Source organism: Rhinoraja longicauda, chromosome 11 (genome assembly GCF_053455715.1).
Source record: "Rhinoraja longicauda isolate Sanriku21f chromosome 11, sRhiLon1.1, whole genome shotgun sequence".
NCBI lineage: Eukaryota > Metazoa > Chordata > Chondrichthyes > Rajiformes > Arhynchobatidae > Rhinoraja > Rhinoraja longicauda.
Genome location: NC_135963.1, coordinates 16,479,400 through 16,506,506, shown reverse-complemented (window position 1 = coordinate 16,506,506; position 27,107 = coordinate 16,479,400).

Genomic DNA, 27,107 nt, shown 5'->3' with positions numbered 1-27,107 from the left:
ATTAAAATAATGAGCAGTAGAATTACCAGCACACCTTGGAAGGAGAGTAACAGGAGCCTAGTATTCACACTTCTAAACCTCTACAGTAGGAGAGAGTTGCATCTTGTAGAAGGACAATAACTGGTACATTACCAGAGGATAACATCATCATGTTGGAACACCAACGTCTCAGGAGATAGAGGATGTCGCTTCAGATGGTGGCAGATATTGGTTGGCTGCTGGAACAAAAGTTGCTGACTGAACTCCATGATCTTGCTTCCATAAGTGACAGCTCATGGATCAATAAAACAAGTAACTAATGACTTCAACCTTGCATGCGATTCTGCCAGTCTGAATGAGTGCACCCTAGGATGTTTGGACACAGGGAGTTTCCTCAGGCATCATGACTATATGCAGGTGGTAAGGAAAAACTGGATCACCCAGGATTTTCTATTCGATCAACTGGCCTTCTATTGTATCAATGTGCACTTGGTATGTAAACGACACAAATCTTTATGCAATTGCGTACAAGATTCTTGGGCATTTCTTTATGTATAACGTAGAAGGTGGTATTTGGCCCATCTAGTCTATGCCAGCTCCTTCCTTTCTATTCCTCTATTTTTTCTGTGATCTACTCACCCCATTATTTCATCAAACCCCTCTGACTGATTATATCCATGCTTGGGTTGTAAATTCAGAAACAAATAGGACATAATCATTGGAGTAGCCTTGACACAGATTATGTCATCCACCGCAGATTACGCCATCCACCTACACGAGGAGCAATTTAAAGAGACAAATTAATCTACCAATATACCTTTGAGATGTGGGAGGAAAGCAGAACACTTGGAAGAAATCTGTGCATCTCATACAAGACTGTGTCTGACAGACACAGACAAGGACAGTGAATCTGTGGAATTCTTTGCCACAGTAGGCTGTGGAGGCAAAGTCAGTGGATATATTTAATGCAGAGGGAGATAGATTCTTGATTAGTAAGGGTGTCAGAGGTTATGGGAAGATGGCAGGAAAATGGGGTTACGAGTGAGAGATAGATCAGCCATGTTTGAATGGCAGAGTACATCTGATGGGCTCAATGGCCTAATTCTGTTCCTATCTCTTATGATCTTATGAAGACATGCAAACTTCACACAGGTAGACCAAAGGTCAGGATTGAATTTTGGTTGTTAGAACAGTGAAGGTAGACACAAAATGCTGGAGTAACTCAGCGGGACAGGCAGCATCTCTGGTGAGAAGGAGTGGGTGACGTTTCGGGTCGAGTCCCTTCTTCAGAAGTGAGGCAGTGGCTCTATTAACCGATCTACTGCACCACCCTAGAGCTGTGAGCTAAACATATGGGCTAAACAAGAGTGAAGCTGGAACCTAATAGTAGAACCCCTCAGTGTCTCCCCATCACTCAACGTCAACTCATGCATTCCCATTTATCTTCCTACTATAGACGAGTCAACAGAACTCTCTTTCACTTCTCAAAATCTCAATCGTCCTTTAAGGATTCTTTAAAACCTACTTCTTTAACCAAGCTATTGTTCACCTGCCCTTCGCAATTTGGAGCATTTTATTGTGCTAAAGCTGTGGTACAAATGCAAGTTATTTTTGATGTAGCCACACCACAATGAAGATGGTCAGAACCCTCACTTGTGTGAGCAACAATGCTTCTGAACCCATGAAGGTATTGACAACAGCCTGATTCTGCAATAGAGAACTAATCAATATAAAAATAAATTTACACTTTAATTCTATGCTACTTCCCAGATAACAATGCTGGTAATAACCATGTGCTGTATCACAGACTATACATCACTTTAAATAGCGTTATTCATATAATTTACATATGATGCAATCTCTTGCTTATTGAATTATGGAACTGTGAACAAGGCTACACCAATGATTATGTCCTAATTTTTCAGAATTTACAACCCAAGCATGAATATAACAAATTCAAATTAAATAAAGAGTAAATGGGGCAAATCAAATTAGTATGGAAACTGAACTGCTTTTCACAGCTTGACATAAAGCAGTACAATCTGAATATATAGTATTCATACATGAATATGCAATATTCATATGTGAATGTACAGTAATTAGATTTAATACTGTATTACAATCTCCATACTCAATGTTTGCATTGAATAGAGTACAAATCACAAGGGTCTGATCTCAGTGTTTTCAAAGGTTCAAACAGCACTAAAGTATAAAACTTTGTTTCTGACTGTTCAAGCATGCAAATCAGAAAGAAATGGGGGAAGGCTGCACACAGCAATTACAATCTATTCCTGCACATTCATACCTTTCTTTTGTGGCCCTATCCATTTTCTGCTTCTTGCTTCCACACCTAATATCATTGCACTTAAGTACTCATTCTCAGCCTCCCAACTAACAATATTACCTTAGCACTCCCCGTCGCCTGCTCTTCCAGCTGCTCTCTTTCCAGTGCACCATCATTAACATTCTGCAGCTGCACAGAGCTCACTGCTTGAAGCAGCCATGTCTCGTCACTTGTGTACTTCCAAGCTGCTTTTGTCGAGAAAATGCTGTCAGAAAAGACTAAAAATATATAATTATCCTAATGTCTTCACATGTACTTCACTATCGCACAACCTGAGATTATGAGCAAGAAATGCAACATGAAATCAATGGTTTGTGCATAAAACAACAACATTTATCCTTTGAGCACATCAGCTAAGCATCCAATATAATTTATCTTAAACCTTCTTTATGTAATCAAATTTTCACAGATGTTCAAGTTTCTACACACACATTTATATTTATTTACTTATGAATTCAAAAGTAAGAGTTATTCATTCTTAACTTTCCATATTTGGTTTGAGAATGATCTGAGACTAATTCTAATTCAAAACAACCCTTTCTGTTTCTACATGTTACATTTAGTAAATCAAGAATGCCCCAGATGTAGCTGGAGTTTAATATTTAGCAAAATGAGACATGTAAAAATGTATAAATTAATTTTCTTAACACAAAACATCAGCCATCAACACTACTCTGGATTAAATATAATTACACATGCTCACCAATAAGTCTCAGAATAGGCATAAAGATATGACTTCTATTAGTGAATTAAAATACAGTATTTGTCAAATATCATCTATTTCAAATAATCTGCACAGCAAACTAATTTCTTCACTGCAGTTTTAGCTTATTAGGGTGAAGAGAGAAAGAACAGCTTGTGCTGTTCAATGAGAATTGATAATGCACAACAATCAGAGAATTTTCTGAAGGAATATACATTTCTAAATCACATGACATCATTAGAAATATCCTTGAAGAAACAATTGAATTAGAAATCAGTGTAGAGGTCAATAGGTGTACAGTTCATCAGTAATCTCAGCCACCAAACGTGATGGACAAAATTTAACTGAAATGCTTTAAAAAATGCGAGAGCACATGAAATTAAAAAAGGCTATTTGTTTAGCCAAGTCGATTCTCTTCACAGTCCAAATACAATTCACCCTAGCATGAGCTTTATTCAAGCATTTAATTTCCTGAGGGAAGGTTCTGCACAGAATCTTAAAATGTAAATGAAATTTCAGTGTATCCATTAAATCTTATATCCTACATTCTCCATCCAGATTTGTTACTTTCCTTTGTGTGGCATTCGTGTGTTCCAAGCAACTAAATAGCCTTAATGTTGCACAAAATATTTGATCATCTCTTTCTGTACATATCCTTAGAATCTTCAGTTGCATCAGTAACCAGATATCTGTATCCACCATACTTTACGCTTGTTGGTTGATGCATCGTTACATGCTATAGTGGAGAGGTTTATGCCACATATACCACGACTCTCAGGAATAATAAAAAAAAGATAAGAAAGGTGAAAAATATTGCTCATAAAAGAAGAACATGGAGAGGAATGATTAATGAAATAAATTGCTTGTACAAGAATGTAACCAACAATCGAAACAAAATATGAAACAGCAGGCAAAATGTGATTGATAAATAAATGTTATTGAATATGATAAATTTAGAAAGGATGAGGAAGGAATTATGGATCTTGGTATTTGGTCTAATTAGATAACACAATGGCAATAAAAATTGAGATAATATTGATAGAAGCAGAAACCATTTGATTGGAGAAGCGAATGTATGACCAGATGTAAGCCATTCAGTCTTTTGTTCTGCAAGACTCTAACTGATCTATAGGTTGACTCCATCCACCCCTCTTAGTTCTAAGATGCTTTCTGTACTGATCTTACAAAAAATAATAAATCTCAGTTTTCAGAAGTATTTTTTGGAAGAGAAGATCTAGGATAGTGTTAACCTTTGTATGGAAGGTGGCTTCTAATATTCAAGCCCACACCCAGAAAAAGATTGAGCACCTTGTTTTGGATTTCCTCACAGGAGGAAATAGCTTATCTCTTTCCACCATGTCAATTCCTTTGGGCGGCATGGGGGGGAGGGGGGGCACAGTGGTCAAGTGTGTCTTACAGTGCTTACAGCATCAGAGACCCGGGTTCAATCCTGGCCACGTTGGTGTTTGTCTGTACGGAGTTTGTATGTTAGCCCAGTAACCTGCATGGGTTTTCTCCGAGAACTTCGGTTTCCTCCCACACTCCAAAGACATACAGGTTTGTGGGTTTATTGGTTTGGTAGAAATGTAGAAAAATGGCCATAGTGTAAGATAGTGTTAATGTGCAGGGATCGCTGATCGGTGCAGTCTCACTGGGCTGATGGGCCTGTTTCTGCGCTGTATCTAAAACTAAAAACTAAAACGAAATCATCAAGTATCGGCAGTTGAATTATAATCACCTAAAGTATATGACCGTAGAGCCTGAAAAGTATCTGGAATGTCAACATAGTTGATACAGGATGCTTTATTTTATTAGCCAAGAAAGAGAGTTAAAGAACAGGGAGAAATCTTTAATTCTCTAGAAGGTTGGGCCTTGGACTGAATGGGGGACTGGGATGAAGAGATCGGACTTTAGCGATGTCAATTCCAGGGGTGAAGGAAGGGGTGGCTTGTTGATGAGCGGTTGGAAAATGCCATTCTTATTTCCTCTGAAAATCAAGAGTGATTTTTATGAGGTCTCACAAAATGAACTTTGGAAGAGCCAAAGTGGTAAATGATGCTTGTATTTAAGAGCACTCTATCATAAATCATTGGTGGTTATGCATAAACTAATAAATAAGTCACTCGATGTAGTGCGAGAGCATTAAGCATCCTAGGATTCCAGACGAAGATGGATATGTAACAAACTTACTCTCAGAGGGAGGAAAATGTTGAGACAAATGTTCCTGGTCTTGAGACACTCCCTTTAAACTAATTTCATGCTTTAAGGATCATGTGAAAAAATAATGTTTCAAAAATTCCTCCTAAAATCACGACACTGAAATATATCTCATCCTTCATAAACCATTTCAATTAGTCTTCCCATTTAAAAAATCCTCTAAATTATTCTCACAGTTTATAAATCTTGTGAAAGCTCCTCATGCTTTAAGAATCCTGTAAATTAATCTCACTATTTAAAATGCCGAGTATCAGGCAACATCTCCTGGTATAATGGCTTCAATCTCAGTCCCATAGCACTTTTCATTGCGTTAAATCACATTGCACAGACATTGTGCGTTTAACAGTTTTCTGCTGCATCACTGATTCCTGGAGCCACTGACAAAAGTTAACGCTCAGACTGTCATTAAAAACCCCCTTTGATTTAAAAAAGATTCACTTCCCGGGTTTCATCCAGGGATTGAAGATTTACAGTGGTCCAGACTGTACTGCAGTTGATCAATTAGCCAACCATTTAACATAATTGATCGAGTCGGTGAGGAATATGAGTATATCAAGTCAAATAAATGAAACATTCAAATGCAAAGCTGTTCATGTTAAATTTCTCTGATCTGTTTCCTCTTTGATAGAGCTTGAGACAAAATTAATGTGAATAACTGGCTTGTGGAATTCCATTTTACACAAAATCTATTGCACTTCAGTACGAGGATCAGCCATTTGTTACTTAACATCTGGATTTATTTCATTAAGAGTGAAAGACTGATATCAAATTCTTGTTTGTACATATGTGATCTTCCTTCTATTGGCATGTTGTTAAATATGGATGCCAGGAGAGATTTCCAGAACAAGCCGGAAGCTCAATTCATTCACACTGATGCCAGGAGACTGCGGCAAAACCTTGAATACCGACATGGGTGACAAGCTGAAATCACGGGCGATCTTTGGCAACGGCATATCTCTACTGGAGGAGCTCAATACTATTTAGGCTGTTCATGAACAGGCAAACAAAGTTCCACCAGGCCGTGTCTATCCCCAATCCCCGTTGATCTCTGTGACGGGTCAAATATGCTTTCAGGAGGGTAAACTCATGGATAGAGTCTGGCCAAGACGGAGGCCCTTGATGGTTTCTGAATTTGTGTGCAAATAACTGGCCATGGGCTTCATCGACATCTTCACCCTTTGACTTGAATAATCCACTGTCCCCATCTGCTTCAAGGAACCTTCCATTATTCCAGTTCTCAAGAAGTGGATTTCTTGAAGTGGTTTTCGTAAAGTGACTTACCTCAAGCACTGTAGCTCTAATGTTGATCATCATGCTTTAAAAGATTGGTAATTGCTCACATCTGGGTCCGTCTTCTGGTGAATTTAAACCTCCTTGCACTTCATTCAGCTCTGGATCACCGTGACAATAAGAATACCAGTGCTAAGAAGGTCTCGACAAGAAATGTCACCCATTCCTTCTCTCCTGAGGTGCTGCCTGACCCGCTGAGTTACTCCAGCATTTTGGGATAGCTTCGATTTGAACCAGCATCTGCAGTTATTTTCCTACACAGAATACCAGTGCTATTCATTGACAACAGATCAGCACCATAACATAGAATAAGCTAATTTCGAGAATTAGTCACAGCTTTTCCTCTACCCTGAATTTCAGTGCTGATGCTCCTGTGGGTTGTATGATCAATCTTCTGCTCACCTCGCTGTACAACCATGTCTGTGTGGCCATGTACATCGACAACTCAATCTTTAAGTTTGCCTACGCTACCACTATTGTCACGGGATCAACAAGAATGACGAGACAGAATGCAGGAAAGAGATCGAGTAACTTTTGTAATAATTTTGAAAAGGCAATAACCTAACTTTTAATGTCAGCAAGACCAAAGAGTTGGTTCGTGACCTAAGAAAATGGGGCAGGGTGGGTGGTTGTGAACTCAATCCTGTCCTCATCTCTGTGGAACCTCTGTGGAGATGGACACCTATTCAAGTTCCTAGGCATCCACATCAGCAGCAAACACACCTGATCTCTTCACATTGATACGGTGAGCAAGAAAGTACATCAGCGTTTTTACTGTCTTTGACGGATGAGAAGATTTGGCATGTTCCTTGAGGATATTCTCTTACTTCTACGGTTTGTGCTATAGCAAGTATTCTGACAGAATGCATCTCAGCCTGGTATAACAACGGCTCCACTCTTGACTGCCCAAAGCTGCAGAGAGTGATGAACGCAGCCCAATCTGTCACAAGCTTGTCACTTCCTTCCATCCAGACCATCTTCACAGTGCGTTGCATCAGGAAGGTTGGAATCATCATCAAGGGTGTTTGCCAGCCTCCCCATTCCATATCTTCTCTTCTACCTTTTGGTAGAAAATCTAGGAGATTGAAAGACAGGACGTCTAGAGTAGACTTAAGAACAGCACCTTTCCCAATGCTATCAAATTCCCGAACAAATCACCTCTCACACCCATTAGCCGGAGGTGGTGCCACACACTATTACCCTTAATTCTACCCCATTCATTTAATCCATCAGTGTTCTTGAAGCTTTTTTTTACACTACTCCAGAGTGCATTGCAATCTTTGCACATTGTTGTGTCTATCATTACCATATTTGCTGTTTCCTCCATATGCTTTATGTGTATAAGGAATTTCATTACATGAAAATAAACTAATCTGATTTGATGTGATATTCCTGATAATACACTTTATTCTTGCATTGGCTGAATATTAATTGAATTTTATTAACTACGTCCTCTGAATACAAAATGAATATGTTTTAATTCAGAAATACTTGTTTTTGGCTATTTGGCTATGCTGTTCAAACAAATTCATAGAACAGTAGAGAATAGGAACAAGCCCTTCGGACAACGAAGTCTGTGCCGAACATGATGTCAAATTAAACAAACCCCTTCTGCCTGCACATGATGCACATCCCTTCGTTCCCTACATATTCAAGTGCCTATCCAAAAGTCTCTTAAACAAAACTATCTTACCTGTTTCTACCACCACATGTAGCAGCACGCTCCAGGCACCTACCACTCTCTGTGTAAAGAAACCTGCTCTGCACATCTCCTTTAAATTTTCCTTCTCTCACCTTAAACCAATGCACTCTAGTGTTTGATATTACCACCTTGGGAAAAAGATTCTAATTGCCTAATCTACCTATGCCTCTCATAATTGTATTAACTTCCATCAGGTCTCCCCTGAGCATCTGATGCTCCAGAGAAAGCAATCCATATTTTTTGAACCTCTCCTTACAGCCTTCTAATCCAGGCAATATCCTGGTCAACCTCTCATGCACCCTCTCCAAAACCTCCACATCCATCCTGTAATGAAACGATCTGAACTGAACACAATACGTCAAATGTGGTCTGCCCAAAGTTTTATAAAGCTGCAACATGGATACCTGACTCTTAGATTTAATGCCTCGACTGATGAAGGCAAACATCTTCTTATGTACTTGTGTTGCCGCTTTTAGGGAACTATGGACTTTGATTCCAAGATCACTCTGTACATCAATGCTGTTAATGGTCCTGCCATTAACTGTATTCTTTCCCCTTACATTTGACCTCTCAATGTGCAACATCTCACTCTTGCTGGATTAATGTCTGCCATTTCTCTAGCCATATCAATAACTGATTTAAACCCTGCTGCGTCAGGTTTCTTCACTGTCCGCAACTCCACCAAATTTTGCATCATCTTCAAACATATAAACCAATTCATCTGCATTTGATCCAAGTCATTTGGATATAATCACAAACAGAGGTTCCAGCACAGATCCCTAACGAATACCACTGGAAACAGACTTACAGCCATAAATAACACCCACATACCATGATACTCTGTCTCCTTAGGGTAGGTCAGTTCTGAATCCAAACTACCAAGTCAATGTGGATCCCATGCATCATCATTTTCTGGATAAGGCTACCACTAAGGAGCTTGTCAAATGCCTTACTAAAGTCCATGTTGACAATATCCACTCCCCTACTCTACACCCCGACCACTTTAGTTTAAACCCTCCCAGGTATCACCTGCTCACCTCCCTGTGAGGACATTGGTTCCCCTCCAGTTCAGGTTTAACCTGTACCTCTCATAGGAGCCCCAGCTAACATGGAAGAGAGCCAAATGATTCATATACCTGATGACCTCACCATATATGGAACTGCACTATCTTTCTATTTCTTGCCTCACTAGCTTAATATTGATAATAATCTTGAGATCACAATCCTGGAGGTCCTATTTTCCAATCCACTGCACAAAACCGTAAATTCTCCTTGCAGAACCTCATCTTCTTTCCTACTTACATCATTGGTACCAATATGGACTACAACCTCTGGCTGCTCACCCTCCTCTCTCAGGTCCTTTGCTCAGAGACATCCTTGACTCGGGCACCGGTGAGGCAACACAACATCCCATTGTATCGCTTGCGTCCCCAGAAATGCCTGTTTGTACCACTGACTATTGCTATTCTTAACAAATAATTCATTCAGGTTATATGAATATTCTACATTTAGTTTTTGAAGAAATTACTTGCATGTCAGTATCAGGGCTGTCACTGCTTAGTAATGGAGCAGTGATCACCTATTTTCATCCTCAGGTCAGATATAAAGCTGGAGAAACGCTCAATAAATCCTTTCCACTCCTTTTATGCAGAGGCCAATTGCCCCAGTCTCTTAAAATCGTTGTATCTTTAAATGTCCATTTTCATGTCACCTAGTTTCTCTCTATACCTGTACAATTCTTGACCACTCGTTAATTTTTTTTAATGCTACAGAATTTACCTTGACAGTAGTATGTGACTTTAGACGTACCGCGCGGAAACATGCCCTTTGGCCCAATGAGTCCACGCCGACCAGTGATCACCCTGCACACTAACACTATCCTACACATTAGGGACGTTTTATAATCTTTACCAAATCTAGTTAACCTGTAAACCTGGATGTCTTTAGAGTGTGGTGGGAAATCAGAGCACCTGGACAAAGCCCACGTGGTTACAGGGAGAAAGTGCAAACACTATACAGACAGCACCCATGGTCGGAATCGAACCCGGGTCTCTGGCGCTGTAAGGCAGCAACTCTATCACTGTGCCACTCGGCTGCCCCTATATGACTTCCCGCCACTGTGACATCCCAAATGCAAGTTAAGTAGGCCTCTTAAATCTTCCACAGCAAAACAGAAAGTTTTATTTCATTCGATTGAGCTAACTTCAAATCTAGATTCCAATTCGAACGGATTGTGTTCTGTTCTCTATATGTTCAGTTTCCATATTCATTTTTCATACAGATGCAGCCCTTTGAGCAAGCAATTTCATTATGATTTCATACATATGCCCTATTTACATACCAAATTCCTGTTGTCATCTGTTCTTTATATGAATATATTACAACTTAGATGAATTCACCCACAGTTATCTGACAAGCTATCGTAATTCTTGATAAACAATTCTTACTGGGACTTATTCAAACTCCAGGTTATTTGATTTTCAAGCACGTATATTTGAAATGATCCATCAGGTGGAATTCAAAATATTAACACCTGGAATGAAGTTTAAAATGAGAGGGAAGAGGTTATTTCCTTTGATTGCCTGTGTTCTACTCAATGAAATACACCATCCCCCCCCCCAAAAAAAAGTGCTGGAGGAACTCAGCAGCATATGTGGAAGGAAATGGACAGAAGGTATTTGGGGTCAGGACCCTTCTTCAGACTGATGAAGTAGAGTGGTGAGAGGAAGGGGTGGGGTGAGAAGTGACAAGTGATAAGAGGATTAATTTAGGCTGCATTTCTCCAGTAACATTGAATGGTTCCCCAATTCAATTTTTGCAATTTTTTTCAGGAATTGCTAAAGTACTGTCCTGACAAATCTTTTTCTAACACTAGCACTGAATTGTCTACTTAAGGTTCCACTATGGAATTTTAATATTGAACAGGATTTTGTTGGAGACCTTAGATTTCCTTAATGTGGGAAATATTTACTAAATGTAAGATCGGAATCCAAATAACCTCATCTTAAGTGGCTGTATTTTATCAATTTAGATTTGTTTGGTTTAGAGATATAGCATGGAAACAGGCCCTTGGGCCCATCGAGTCCACACCAACCAGTGATCACCACACACTAAAATTATCCTACACACACTAGGGACAATTTACAATTATACCAAGCCAATTAACCTACAAACCTGTACTTCTTTGGAGTGAGATAAGAAACCGGAGATCCCGGAGAAAACCCACGCAGATCATAGGGAGAACGTACAAACTCCACACAGCCAAGCACCTATAGACAGGGTCGAATCCGGGTCTCTGGTGCTGCAAGGCAGCAATTCTACTGCTGCGCAGTGTTCTTCATGTTTGAAGAACTCTACAGTATGTCTGAAGTAATGTATTAAACAAATTCATTGTTGTGGCTGAATAGTAGGATGGAAATTTGGAGAAGTAAAACCACAGTTCTCAATGGATTTAACAATTTCAGTGAACATAAGCAGTTACCCAGAGTAAAAAATTTTTTCCCACTAGATCACATCAAATGATTGGAGGTAGACAAAAAATGCTGGAGTAACTCAACGGGTCAGGCAGCATCTCTGGAGAGAAGGAATGGGTGATGTTTCGGGTCGAGACCCTTCTTCACACTTTTTCAAATGATTGGGCCTAGGTTTCATCTATAAACCATGAGAATGCCAGATTTGTTCCCTGTCTAGCTTGCTCCACACTGCAGTGTGAGCCAGCGAAAATATAAGTGTAGCAGTAAAGGTTAGGATGGTAAAATGTGACATGCCTACCAAACAATAGTTCAAAGGTTAATTACTTGGTTGGAGTAGATTTGGATATCCTCAGGATACAGTAAGGTGACATGAGTCATGCAGCTGAATTTTAACGTAAGTTTGCTGTGCAAGTTGTCTGCAACTGAACTATGAAATCCTTGAATTAAAGTACATGGATTAATTAGGGGCAGGTTATATGCCTTATGAATCTGTCGATTTCACTCACCTTTTAGCTGACATTACTTCACATGCATCTCACAAATGACATAATTCAGTCTTCCTTTGAGTCCTCTGGCACCCGATTTGTATTAATATCATGAAAATTGCATTAAAGTGCAGTGTTAGAGCACCAATTCTCAGAAACTATAAATGAAAGATACAGGCGACAATTCCCAGTTTTTCGAAAAATATATCATAAATAACAACTTACAATTAAGCTCACATTTGTTTAGTTTAGTTTAGCGAAACAGCGTGGAAACAGGCCCTTCGGCCCACCGAATCCACACCGACCAGCGATTCCCGGACTTTAATATTATCCTACACTAGGGACAATGTTTGCATTTATACCAAGCCAATTAATCTACAAATCTGTACGTTTTTGGAGTGCGGGAAGAAACCAAAGTTCTTGGGGAAAACCCATGTGGTCATGGGGAGAACATACCCAAACTTCTACAGACAGCACCTGTAGCCAGGATCGAAATCTCTGGCGCTGAAAGTGCTGTAAGGCAACATCTCTGCCGCTGCGCCACTGTGCCACATCGTGTCGTGTTGTGATATCCTGCATTTTGCTTTTACGTTGTACGTAAATAGAATGTTTAAAACAGTTGTGAATCGAAAAAGAAGGTGCACAGAGGAGGTATTTATTCACAAAATGCTGGAGTAACTCAGCAGGTCAGGCAGCATCTCGGAAGAGAAGGAATGGGTGACGTTTCGGGTCGAGACCCTTCTTCAGACTGAAGAAGACATCAACACTTAGGCCAAATTAGTGTGTTTAAAGAAGGTTCTTTTATGGCAAAAAAGAAACGGGGAGGTAAAAGGTTGCATGGACTGGAAATGAAAATGTGAAAGCTCAAATTTCAACCGTAGTCTGAAAGGGAGTCAATATACAAATGTTATCTTTTCTGATTAAAGTATTGACCTGTTATGAATGGTTAAAAAAATAGCTGGTGCACACTCTTTGGAGTTCAGAAGAATTACGAATTATGTTATTGATACATGCGATCTTGAATGATCATCCAAATTCTGTACGCTCTTCCATCTTTCTCCCCATTTTTCTTGATTTTTTAACTGTAAAAACAATATCTAACTCCTCTTGAATATATGTAATGATTTGACTTCATTTGCTTTATGGGGTAAAGAATTCCAAAGGTTCATGACTTCTCAAGGGAAGAAATATCTCTTTATCTCAGTCTTAAGTGATGTTTAGGTGAGAAGAAGACATTAAAGGGAAATATGTAGGGGTCTGGGGTCACTGGGTTTGCTCTGAAGGGTGACATTGACTTGATGTGTTGTATAGTCCTATATTGTGAAAATATGAGAAATTATGATCACTATTTGGATGAAGGGATTTAAGTACAAGTTTGAAGTTGACACTGAATAATATCTCTCCACAAAAAGATAGATACTTTACTGAAAGGTTACGCTGAACAACAATGAACAATATTTGGGAGTATGAAGTAAAAGGAGAAAACCAATTGAAAGCTTTGATTGCTTTGATTTTTAAGATGTTCAATAAAAATCGGTCTTGCATTCAGACAGGAAAGGATGATTGAAGAAATGAGACTTTGGAGTAATTTTGCACATCCTTTTTGTCGCTGTGGAAAAGGTTGGCTGCTCAGCTTAGTGAAAACCATTCTCTGACATTTTTAGAAATGATCCTTTTATTTGTTTTACAATGTGTATATTTCATTTTAATATTATCTTAATACAATTAGTTAATTTGCAAACAGAAGATTTAAATCACAGCTGGATATTGCAGCCAAGTTAGGACTACATTCTAATCTAACAGTAGCCTCCCTCCCACACACATTGTGCTGTTTTGTGCTATGTCGGCACATTCTGTTGGACATTTTTTATTCTTAAATTCAAAATGGTGCTCCACTGGTTAACTTTTAATATTTATTAGGTTTAATGATTGGCAGAACTTTAACATAAAACTGATACTGTAGTTGTCAACAAAGCCATCAATAAGAAATTATGCTATACTCTTTGGTATGAATGTTGAAGGCTTTAGCAGGTTTGCAAATAACATAATGATTGCTCGCGCTGTTGATGGTAAGGTACAAAAAAATATTGATGAATTGGCAGATTGTGCAGAAAAGCCAAATGGAGTTTAATCCTCAAAAATCTAAGGTAATGCATTTTGAGTGGACTAATAAAGCTAGAATGCATGCAATAAATAGTAGGAATTTTCTGAGGAACAGAGAAACTTTGGTGTAAATGCCCAAGGATCCCTGAAGGCAGTAGCACAGGTAGATAAGATGGATAAGACAGCACAGGGGATACTTACCTTCATTAGCCAAAGCCTAGATTATGAGAGCAGGAATTTCTGGTACAACTACTGTATATAAAACATCACTTAGGCGTCAGGTGGATTACTCCGTGCTTTCTGCTTGCCACAATATACAAAGGATCTGGTTGTTTTTGGTTTAATTTTAGTTCTACAGATACAGCGTGGAAATCCGGCCCACCGAACCCACACCGGTCAGCGATACCGTACAATAGCATTATCCTACGCTCTAGGGACATTTTATAACCGAGGCCAATTAACCTTCAAACCTGTGCACCGCTACAGTGTGGGAGGAAACTGGAGCACCCGGAGAAAACCCATACGGTCACGGGGAGAAGGTACAAACTCCGTGCAGCCAGCAGCCATAGTCAGTATCAAACTCGGGTCTCTGGCGCCGTAACGCGACAACTCTACCTCTGCACCACCTGCAATTGCATTGGAGGGGTTGCAGAGGAGAATCAGCAGGCTGCCATGGGATTAATTTTTGTTAGCTGTTAGGAAAGACTGGATACATTTGCTTCCTTAGAGTGAAACAGAGGAGGGGAGACTAATTGTGGTAGATCTGAATTATGAGGGATATATTTAGGGTAGATAGTGAGTAACTTTTCCCCTTAACAAAAATGCCTAAAATCAGAGGGCATAGGTTTAAATTAGGGGGTAAGAGATTTGAGGAAGAACGTTTTCACTGATTGAAATCTGAAATTGCCTGAGTGGGTGGTGGAGGTAGATGCTCTCACAAGAAGTAATTAGATGAGTAATCTAAGCCGGGTGGAACAGAAAGCTGCAAGCCGAGTGCTGGAAAATGGGATTAGAAGATAAATATTTGATGGCTGCCACGGACTTGGTGGGCTGAAGGGCCAGTTTTCTGCACTGTTTGACTATGTCTCTGAACTGGATTAATTGAACTTGACAGGACTTCATTAATGGTTGTCTGAACAGTCCTTCACCCTCTCTTCAGTAAACGACTCTGTCAGAGGGGACAGGAAACAGATACTGACTGGAGTGGCTTAGACAATAGACAATAGGTGCAGGATGAGGCCATTCAGCCCTTCGAGCCAGCACCACCATTCAATGTGATCATGGCTGATCATTCTCAATCAGTACCCCATTCCTGCCTTCTCCCCATACCACCTGACTCCGCTATCCTTAAGAGTTCTATCCAGCTCTCGCTTGAAAGCATTCAGAGAATTGGCCCCCACTGCCTTCTGAGTCAGAGAATTCCACAGATTTACAACTCTCTGACTGAAAAAGTTTTTCCTCATCTCCATTCTAAATGGCCTACCCCTTATTCTTTTAGCTGTGGCCCCTGGTTCTGAACTCCCCCAACATTGGGAACATTTTCCTGCCTCTAACATGTCCAACCCCTTAATAATCTTATATGTTTCAATAAGATCCCCTCTCATCCTTCTAAATTCCAGTGTATACAAGCCTAGCCGCTCCAGTCTTTCAACATACGACAGTCCCGCCATTCCGGGAATTAACCTAGTAAACCTACGCTGCCCGCCCTCAATAGCAAGAATATCCTTCCTCAAATTTAGAGACCAAAACTGCACACACTACTCCAGGTGCTGTCTCACTAGGGCCCTGTACAACTGCAGAAGGACCTCTTTGCTCCGATACTCAACTCCTCTTCTTATGAAGGCCAACATTCCATTGGCTTTCTTCACTGCCTGCTGTACTTGCATGTTTCCTTTCAGTGACTGATGCACTAGGACACCAAGATCTCGTTGTGCGTCCCCTTTTCCTAACTTGACACCATTCAGATAATAATCTGCCTTCCTATTCTTACCACCAAAGTGGATAACCTCACACTTATCCACATTAAACTGCATCTGGCATGCATCCTCCCACTCACACAACCTGTCCAAGTCACCCTGCAACCTCATAGCATCTTCCTCACAGTTCACACTGCCACCCAGCTTTGTGTCATCTGCAAATTTGCTAATGTTACTTTAAATCCCTTCATCCAAGTCATGAATGTATATTGTAAATAGCTGCGGTCCCAGCACCGAGCCTTGCGGTACCCCACTAGTCACTGCCTGCCATTCTGAAAGGGACCCATTTATCCCCTCTCTTTGCTTTCTGTCTGCCAACCAATTTTCTATCCATGTCAGTACCCTACCCCCAATACTATGTGCTCTAATTTTGCCCACTAATCTCCTATGTGGGACCTTGTTGAAGGCTTTCTGAAAGTCAAGGTATACCACATCCACCGGCTCTCCCCTGTCAATTTTCCTAGTTACATCCATCTTTTATAATTGCTTCCAGCATCTTCCCCACCACTGATGTCAGACTAACTGGTCTATAATTTCCTGTTTTCTCTCTCCCTCCTTTCTTAAAAAGTGGGATAACATTAGCTACCCTCCAATCCAAGGGGAATAATCCAAGGCTTAAGGGGAAAACAATGGCCTTGACAAAGTTTATGAAATGACTGTGCTGGCAAGAAGTTTAAGTTGGTTTCTTTGTTCCCAGCTCTTAAATGAACAACGTTATTCAATCCCATTCAGTCAACTGATGAGAGAGAGAAAGATTGTGAGAAAGACGTTGATGGACAAATCGATAATATGTCAACAGACATAAAATGTCTGCAAAGCATATTCTTTTAGCACATGATTCATTTGCCAAAATTCGTTCGGTCAATTTTCCTGCCATTGTGGCTGATTAAAGCTAGTGTTGGGCCTGCTGAGGCTAAACAGAAGTCATTTTCTTGATGGGGGACCCTTTTGCAAAATGAATTACTGATGAGCAGAACTAGCTCCACAATAACCTCACTAGCTGAAAATTAAGAACAAAACTGCATTTGCTGGAATACTGAAATAAAAAGCAGAAAATATTGAAAATAACGAACTGTCAGGTAACCCCTTTGAAAACCCCCTGTCAGGGGTTATGGGAAGAAGACAGGAGAATGGGGTTGAGAGAGAATGATAGGTCGGCCATGATTGAATGGTGAAGTAGACTCGATGGGCCAAATGGTCCAATTCTGCTCCTATACCTTATGAACTTATGAAAAGAGGTACAGTTTTGAATCAATTGAATGATTGAATGGAAGATATAGCACAGAAACAACCCCATTGGCCTACCAAGTCCACGCTGACCATCGATCACCTGTTTGCACAGCTCCATGTTATCCTACTTTCTCATCCACTCCCTACACAATCAGGACAACTTTACAGAGGCCAATTGACCTAAAAACCCACAGGTATTTGGGATGTGGGAAGAAACTAGAGCACCTGGAAGAAATCCATGTGGTCACAGTTATCATTTCAGAATCCTAGACCCCTCATGGGCTCTTAGGTGAGGGTTGACTCACAAAGAAAGATATTATTACCAAAAAATGTCTTGCGTTGTGCCAACCGCATCAATAAATCCATGTTTACTGTTGAGGAATCTGATTTCTTTGTTCTTTTTCAGTGTGAATTTCCCAGCTCTGGGCACTTACTGTAGTGATTCACTTTGATGTGAATGCTGGTGCACGATAGGCACCTCATCTCATCAGTCCTTGTCAAAAATTGGTCAGAGGAAGTATTGCTGGGAGAAATTAGGCCAAGCTGATCCCAGCCAGTGGTTGGCCAGTTGCGATAAAGTTGAAAGATATCCAGCAGCATGATTTAGCTGCACAGTTTGTTCAAACTCCTGCAGTCTGGAGCCTGACAGTTGATTCTGAAACCTATTTCGATTGATTGCAAAGACTCTGGACATCGCCATGATAATTTCCACAGCAAAATTTGATAGCCTGGGAGCTTCTGTATATGTCCCGCTGGGTGCATTGCGTGACCTGGACTAGTAGACGAGCTTTGGAGGCAGTCCTGGGATGCTGAGGGAGCAGGGGTAAAATCGCTCATGCCTGCAGATCCTATATTTCTAGAGTCTTCAGGGACCCTGACTTCTTTCTATCTTGACTTCTCCAAGGAGTAATATATCCGGAGGCACCAGTTTGTATAATCAGCTGTGTTGGAGAACAGCAACGTCTGGGGAGAGATTTCTAGGCATGTACCCATGGCTGACTGTCTGCTCATTGAGTTTGAGGTCACCGTCATCCTCAGCTTCCTGGCCAGCAGAGGATTCCAGACTCTAGTGGCTGATCAGAACCATATCTTTTAGTTTGCTGCATGCTACAGCAGCAGAGAGATTGTTAATGCTTCCTACTCAAGGAAAGGGACCCACACACTTTTCCTTGAGCAGAGTTATAGAATCAGGGAATCAAAGAGTCAAAGACCATGGACACAGGTCCTTCAGCCCATCTCGTTCAAGCTGATCAAGATGTCCGATCTAAGCTAGTCCCATTTGCTCGCTTTTGCCCATATCCCTCTCAACCTTTCCTATCCATGACTTGTCCAAATGCCTCTTAAATGTTGTTATAGCACCTGCCTCAACCACCCCACTTGGCAGCTCATTCCATATACCCACCACCCTCCGAGCAGAGCAGCCTTGGAGGATTTGAGCACTTATTTTGCTTTGGCTTCCCTTTCAGATGCAAGGGTTATTTCTGCAAAAACCTCCACACCCTAAGTCAGTGAGAAGGGACCAGGTCAACTTGCTGGTGATAAGGATGCATAGGATCTTGAAGATGTCGACCGTCTATCTCTACAGCAGCTCCATTGATGAGTACAGGGTTGTGTTCGCCCCCTCACTTTCTCAGATATCAACAATCCAACTTTTTCATCATGCTGATGTTCAGGGCAAGGTTATTGTCCTGGCACCATGATGCTAAGTTCTGGATCTCTTGTCATCGCCGTTGAGGATCTGGCCCACAACAGTGGTCTCATTAGCGAATGTAAAGATCGAGTTGTTGTGTGCTTGGCCGCAGAGTGAGGGGTGTACACGGAATAGAGCAAGGGGCTGAGCACAGAACCCTGAGGTGTGCTAGGGTTGACGGTCAGAGTGAAGGGAATTTTATGACCTATTCTAAATGAGTGAAATCTGCTGATCAAAATATCCAGAAGCCAGTTGCAGATGAATGCCCTGAGGATAGGTCTGGAAGTTTACTGAAGAGCCTGTTCAGAGTTATGGTGTTGAAGGCCAGGCTGCTATCAATGAATAGCATCCTTTCATGGGTGGTAGTATTGTCAAAATGATCCAGAGCTGCGGCACTCAGCTGACAATGTTTTGCACATTGCTGTGTGCTGAACTCTATCCACACAACTATGCAAACAGGAAAGTAAAGTTTGCGTGGGACCCTACAATGAAACGGAAGAGGGTAAGATGGAAAAGGAGAACAACACGCATTGCAGAATAAGGATCCTGGGAGGCTGTGTAGAATGGAAGACCTCTCTGGATCTACAGTACTTCCACAGACTAATTAATTGCCCACAGATTCTCCGCAACATTTTACTTCATGGGTTACTACCCCATTCATTCACCTCATAGTCACACACACAACACAACCATTTATAGTCATTTTACAAGGGCCCTTTGGAAAGAGATTAGAAACATAGAAACATAGAAAATAGGTGCAGGAGGAGGCCATTTGGCCCTTTAAGCCAGCACCGCCATTCATTGTGATCATGACTGATTATCTACAATCAGTAACCTGTGCCTGCCTTCTCCCCCTATCCCATGATTCCACTAGCCCCTGGACCTCTATCTAACTCTCTTTTAAATTCATCCAGTGAATTGGCCTCCACTGCCCTCTGTGGCAGAGAATTCCACAAATTCACAACTCTCTGGGTGAAAAGGTTTCTTCTCACCTCAATTTTAAATGGCCTCCCCTTTATTCTTAGACTGTGTCCCCTGGTTCTGGACTCCCCCAACATTGGGAACATTTTTCCTGTATCTAGCTTGTCTAGTTCCTTTATAATTTTATACGTCTCTATAAGATCCCCTCTCAGCCTTCTAAACTCCAGTGAATACAAGCCTAGTCTTTCCAATCTCTCCATCCCAGGGATTAACCTCATGAACCTACGCTGCACTGCATCAATAGCAAGGACGTCCTTCCTCAAATTAGGAGACCAAAACTGCACACATTACTACAGATGTGGTTTCACCAGGGCCCTATACAACTGCAGAAGGACTTCTTTGCTCCTATACTCAAATCCTCTCGTTATGAAGGCCAACATGCCATTAGCTTTCTTCACTGCCTGCTGTACCTGCACGCTTACTTTCAGTGACTGGTGTACAAGAACACCAAGGTCACGTTGCACTTCCTCTTTACCTAATCTGAGATAATAATCTGCCTCTTTATTTTTGCCGCCAAAGTGGATAACCTCACATTTATCTACATTATACTGCATCTGCCATGCATCTGCCCACTCACTCAACCTGTCCAACTCACCCTGCAACCTCCTAACACCCTCTTCGCAGTTGACACTGCCACCCAGCTTTGTGTCATCCGCAAACTTGCTAGTGTTACTTCTAATTCCATCATCTAAATCATTAATATATATATTGTAAATAGTCGCAGTCCCAACACCGAGCCTTGCGGCACTCCACTCTCCACTGCCTGTCATTCTGAAAATGACCCGTTTATTCCTACTCTTTGCTTCCTGTCTGCCAACCAATTCTCTATCCATGTCAATACCCCACCCCCAATACCATGTGCTAGGTTGGTCACTTTTTGCTTCACCTACATTGGATCGGATATGCAGAACTTAATGAAAGATTGTATATTCTGTCGACAGATAAATGTTCAGGAAGAACACACAAAGCTGATGGATGTTACATTACCATAATGTAAATGGAGCAGAAAACTTGTAGATAGATGCAAACTCTTGTCAACTTCATTATTCATTATTTCAAATGGTGGGTTCGTGAAGTTCACCATATTATTTGTGCACAAGATCACCTCAGCGAACAAGGATCATTATTTCATTGATTTATTTGGTTCCATTGACGCATCCTTTAAGGGTTGAATCATATATATCAATTATAGTGCATTTAGAAGCACCTATACTGATGGATGTGTAAACATTATCGATTTCTATTGTCATATAATTGCTGTTACGATAATTCATGAGATTTTTTCTATGGCTGTTCTAGCTTTGGGTATGTGTATGTGTGTGTGTGTATATGCTCACACTGCATGTGTGAGTGCCTATGTACATGTGCCTGCTTGTGTGTTTGTGCATGCCGGCGTGTTGATGTGTGTATGTGTATGCAGATGTGTTAATGTCCGAGCAATCATGGAATTCCTTCTGGCACTTTATGGGCTGCACAGTGGCGCAGCGGTAGAGTTGCTGCATTACTGCGCTTACAGTGCCAGAGACTCAGATTCGATCCTGGCTACGGGTGCTGTCTATGGAATTTGTACGTTCTCCCCTTGACCTGCGTGGGATTTCTCCGAGAACTTCAGATTCCTCCCACACTCCAAAGACATACAGGTTCGTAGGTTAATTGGCTTGGCATAAATGTAAAAATTGTCCCTCGAGTAGGATAGTGTTAATGTGTGCAGATCGCTGGTCGGTGTGGACTTGGTGGGCTGGAGGGCCTGTTTCAGCACTGTATCTCTAAACCAAACTAAACAAAACCAAACTCTATTTTGTGAGGTGATTCACTAACTCTGTAGCCACCTAACTCTCCTTTTCATTTCTTCCCCGGATACCCTCTTGGACCCCCATTGTTGCTGACTGTGGGTCTTGTGAACTTCATTGACTCTTATGCAGCTGTTTAAATCTGAACTAGAGCCACACCGACATTTCAGGCTCTGCTGCGATTTGGTGGTGAATGTCCTTCAGTGATTGGAGCCTTGACATCAATTAACACATAAATGGATCAGCAGGTGTACACAATTCAAGTACTAATTGTTAGAATCTGCACAGATTGTCATTTAAAACACCAGTGAGCACTCCAAATATTCTTAGACATTTGCATGAAAATTGCAATTGAATCTTGTGCCCTGGCTATGCCAGGTTATCTGCACAGTGCAGGATTTGTGCTCCAGTATCAAATTTATCGTGTCTGTCCTTGATTTTGCGCATGCTTTTAGTCACTGTTTGCTACTTAATCTAACCTGGAGTATTACCTGACCATGGAGCAATCAATAAATGCAATCAATGAACAGGGCAGGGGAGTAGTTTGATTACATACCATTTGGAATTGTTCCTATCTCCTTCCGTCACAACTGGTTGAATACAGGACTTAAATTGCTTGGCAGCGTATGCATAGAAATGCAGCAGAGGTTACTGAGACAATTGGAAGCTTGATTACTTGACTCTGAAATAATTTTCATCCAAAGATGCAGGAGAAATACACACTGGCTGCTGCACATGTGCTAGTAAACATCCTTGTTCTAAAATTGTACGTGTGGTCACCAACTATCAATTTCTCTTAATACTTACAGCAGAGAAAAAGAAGGTGACAATTCAGAGTTTTGACAACGCCACTTCCTCTGCAGAAGATTGTCTTGAAGTTTATCGGTCAGCACTGCACCCTGAGAAATAATTTATTTCATCTTCTTTGCCATTCATTCCCTTGTGACGATCGAGGTTGGCAAGAGAAGCTGACCTCATTGACACCCTGGGAATATCAGAGTAATAAATTTAAATGGCGTTGCTTGTTAGCTAAAACATATTTTCCAGACTATTTTACAAAGTCTTTACAAACGCTATTTTGATTAAAGTTTAGAAATATGCAATTTCTTAGAACCATTAAAATGAACTTTTTTCCCACCACTGAGAATTTCTTGGATGTTATATGAATAGATCACGTGGCGGCGCCTAACGGCAGCGGCTGACTAGCAGTCTGTCCGTCTTTTTTTTCCCTTTTTTTTTTTTTGTTGTGTGTCGGTGTTGGGATGGTTTTTATATATATTTTTTTTGGTTGTGTATGTGTGGGAGGGGGTGGTGGTGTGGGTGGGTGGTGGTGTGGGTGGGGGAACTTTTCTCTTCCTCACGGCGCGGGGTGCGGCTTGGTCGCGGGCCTTTCATCGCCCGGTTCGGCCGCGAGACGTTTCAGCGCCCGGTGCGGGGACTGTGCGGGTCGGTCGGGGACGAGCTGTCTGTCCGTGGGCGTGGGGAAGAGAGTGGAAGTTTTGTTGCCTCCATCACAGTGAGGGGGTGTTTGGAGTCACTGTGATGGACGTTTGTGTTGGGGTTATGTGTCTTGTGTTCTTTTTTTTTTTCTATGACTGCTATGTAGTTTCGTTCAGTACTTCGGTACCGAACGACAAATAAAGCTCTGTTATACCTGTTATACCTGTTATGAACCCTTCAAATGCATCAGTAAGCATAATATACTGTTTGCACCTGGGGTTTATTCAATTCATATCATGTTGATCCAATTCAATCACATTCTATTCCAGAATACGTATGACATTCAATTAAACTGCAGGGTGATATGCAGAAAAATCTGATGGAAACAAAGATGTTAAAAGGTGATTCAATTTAATATGGTTACTCTTGAGGTGTTTTTGAGCATTTAGTATTGCCACAGAGCTATGAGACAGTCAAAGTTTATATTCTGACTTCTCTTTCTTAGCCTAGGTTCAGTAACTTGCATTTTCGCCTCTGAAAAGAATAATGGTGAGTTCAACTTGCAGTCTCGAGAGTTGAGCGCAAACTCCAGGCTGACACTGCTGCACAGCAGCAAGCGACTGGTGCATTATCAGGGGTGCAATCCTTCGATGGGACATAAAACTGAATCAGCTCTCTCTCAGATGTGGGTAAAAGACGTGACCTCTCCTGGTGCCCTGGTCAACCAGCATCAGATGAAAGTTCGCCATCCTGTGAAGTCAACTCTGTTCCTTTGGCTGCAGTTTCTACCTGATCTGGTAGAGTACTTCTATAACTTTCTGATCCAACTTCACCTTTCCAGGTTCTGCCATTTGTGCCATTTGAACAGATTATAAGATTCTGGGGTCATAATATGTTCAAGATTGGTTATCCTTATATTAAAATAATGACAATGCATCAAAAATTACTTAGAAGTCAGGAGTTATGGGACATCCTGAAATCATGAAAGATGCAATAAAAATTCAAGTCTTCTTTCTTTTTTAAATTCATAACAGTTGATAGTCTGAAGCAGATTGGCATTTCCAGTTATTGCTTTCAATTTATTGGGTTTCTACATCATGTGTGACTTTTTTATTACATATAGTAGCTGCTCCACAGGACTGATAGAATCAACTTCATTTGTTTTGAAAATTAACTCCCTTTCCGTCTTCTTGTGATTGTGGTGACTCTTACGGAGTACATTTCTAAAAGATCCATCAGTTTTCTCATATTTCATTCGATTGCCAAGTGTAAGTTCAGGCTGTGACTGTCAGCAGCATCACTGACATAGCTCATTCTGGTCTCATCCAACATTCGGGTTTGGATTTATTATGGAATGGGAGTCCAAAGGATGATTTGGTTGGGGTTTCTTTTCATTCAATTATCCCTTCCGTTGACTGGATGTTCCGCCAACATCGAGAGGAGGTTACCAAACCTTTCGCACAACAAAGATCAAAACCAGCCTGTCTCAGCTTTTCGGGCAAGGCACTAACTCCAGAGTCTAACTTTTGAGTTCCTTCTCAGCTTCGCCGTCTCAGTTTATATAGGGCTTCGGAATGAAATCTGCTGATAACATGCAATTTATGAGCAGATTTAACCACATGTGTTATAGACGGAAGTTGTGTTACTCATTCATTTTTTATCTGTAAGTTGGTCACACCACATACCTCCACTAAACTGTTAATTGTTAATATTTGAAGCCATACAATTATGTATGATAAACATAAATCCTCTCCCTCTCTCCCTCCCTCCCCCTCCCTCCCTCCCCCTCCCTCCCTCCTTCTCTCCCTCTGTGTATGTATATATATATATATTGTTGCAGTAGATTACAATATATATATATATTTACATATATAAACTCTCTCCTCTCTCTCTCCTCTCTCTCTCTCTCTCTCTCTCTCTCTCTCTCTCTCTCTCTCTCTCTCTCTCTCTCTCTCTCTCTCTCTCTCTCTCTCTCTCTCTCTCTCTCTCTCTCTCTCTCTCTCTCTCTCTCTCTCTCTCTCTATATATATATATATATATATATATCTCTATATCTCTATATCTCTATATCTCTATATTATATATATTTAGAGAGAGAAAGAAATAGAGAGAGATGATATTTATCACATGTCGAGCAGCGTCACAGCAAATTGTAATCTACAGCAACAATTTGACTAAATATAATTATGCAGCTGGTTGGTCTTGAAAAAGGGAAATAGTTGACTCGGACAAAAGCCAAGCACCACAAGTAGTTTGGGAGATGGGGAGAATCAAGAGACAGTTGAGTGCAGGTTGGCAACCAACAGCAGATTGAAAATGAAACCTGTTTTTCTCAACTAAACCAGAAAATAAATTTTAACTCGCACCTTCCCGTTCACTCGTCACCCTTGTTCGTCTTGTGCTTCCTGACCAAAGCAAATTCTTGTTTAAGCAATGTCTTGGTTCTCAACTTGCCTTGAAATCACTTGAGAGTCTACCTCCTCACTTAGCTTCTTCCAGGTTATACTTCTTAGGTATTTCCAACTCCAAATTTGATCATTCCACAACTGATAGGTGTTTCTCCAAAAGCCAACTCCTTATGGCCTGAACTCCTTCCCCAAACATCTCCACCTATCCTTCCTCCTTCAAAATGCTGCTTAAAACCGATCTCCCTGCCGACACTTTTGGTCATCTCACCGCATATCTCTGTATGTGGTCGGATTTATTTTGCTTTATCATACCCCTGCAAAACCCCTTAGGATGCTTCTGCGCCATGAACTGTATGGTATAAATGGAAACTATATAGATGCTATATCAATTTGGTATTCAACCAAACCGACCAGTGCTGTTGATTCTTCTCCATATCAGAGTTCCACCTTGCCTCAAATGTTGTTCTATCCCTACTTTCCTTTGTACGCCTTTGTTTCAATAAACTATCAAATCTATTCTAAAATGTTGAGATGTTCTCTATTTCCAACATGCAGTCTGGGCACACGTTTCAATTCATTAATCGTATTTGTATTTTCTCATAACAAGCAGCATTATAATAAATAAGCATTCAATCCACATCACCAGTCCTTTAACATTGCACACTGATCTTCACCCGGGGTGTATTAGATTTTATGTTTTATCCGTCGGTATTATTTTCTATATCTTTTATTATGATACCTGGATTCCTGTTAGGTTTTCATATATTCACATGATGTTCTTAATTACTTTCATTGTAATGTATTCCAGTCTGTATAGTTGAAAAGACATAATAAGTGTCATAAAAATAATACCAGTCGTATGAACATTGAATTGAACAATTTCAAGTATCTGCCTGCTACCTCCCCTTCTCTTTCTCTCCTGGCACCACCACAGCACTTCCCCCCTGCCCTAGTGTGCAGAAATTTCCTTCACAATCCCTCTCACCCTGTCCCTTTCTCCTCCTCCCTATGCTCATCTCCCAGCTCTGAGACCCAATTTCCTTTTTAATCCCATTTTTCCATCCCTGCGGTACCTTTCCACCCACATCCCTCCTCCATTTCACTCCTTTAGTTTAGTTTAGTTGAGAAATGCAGTGGCCCACCCCGTCCGCGCCGACCAGTGATCCCCACACATCAACACTATCCTACGCACACTAGGGACAATTTACACATACCAAGCCAATTAACCCACAAACCTGTACGTCTTTGGAGTGTGGGAGGAAACCGAAGATGAGAGAAAACCCACGTGGTCACGGG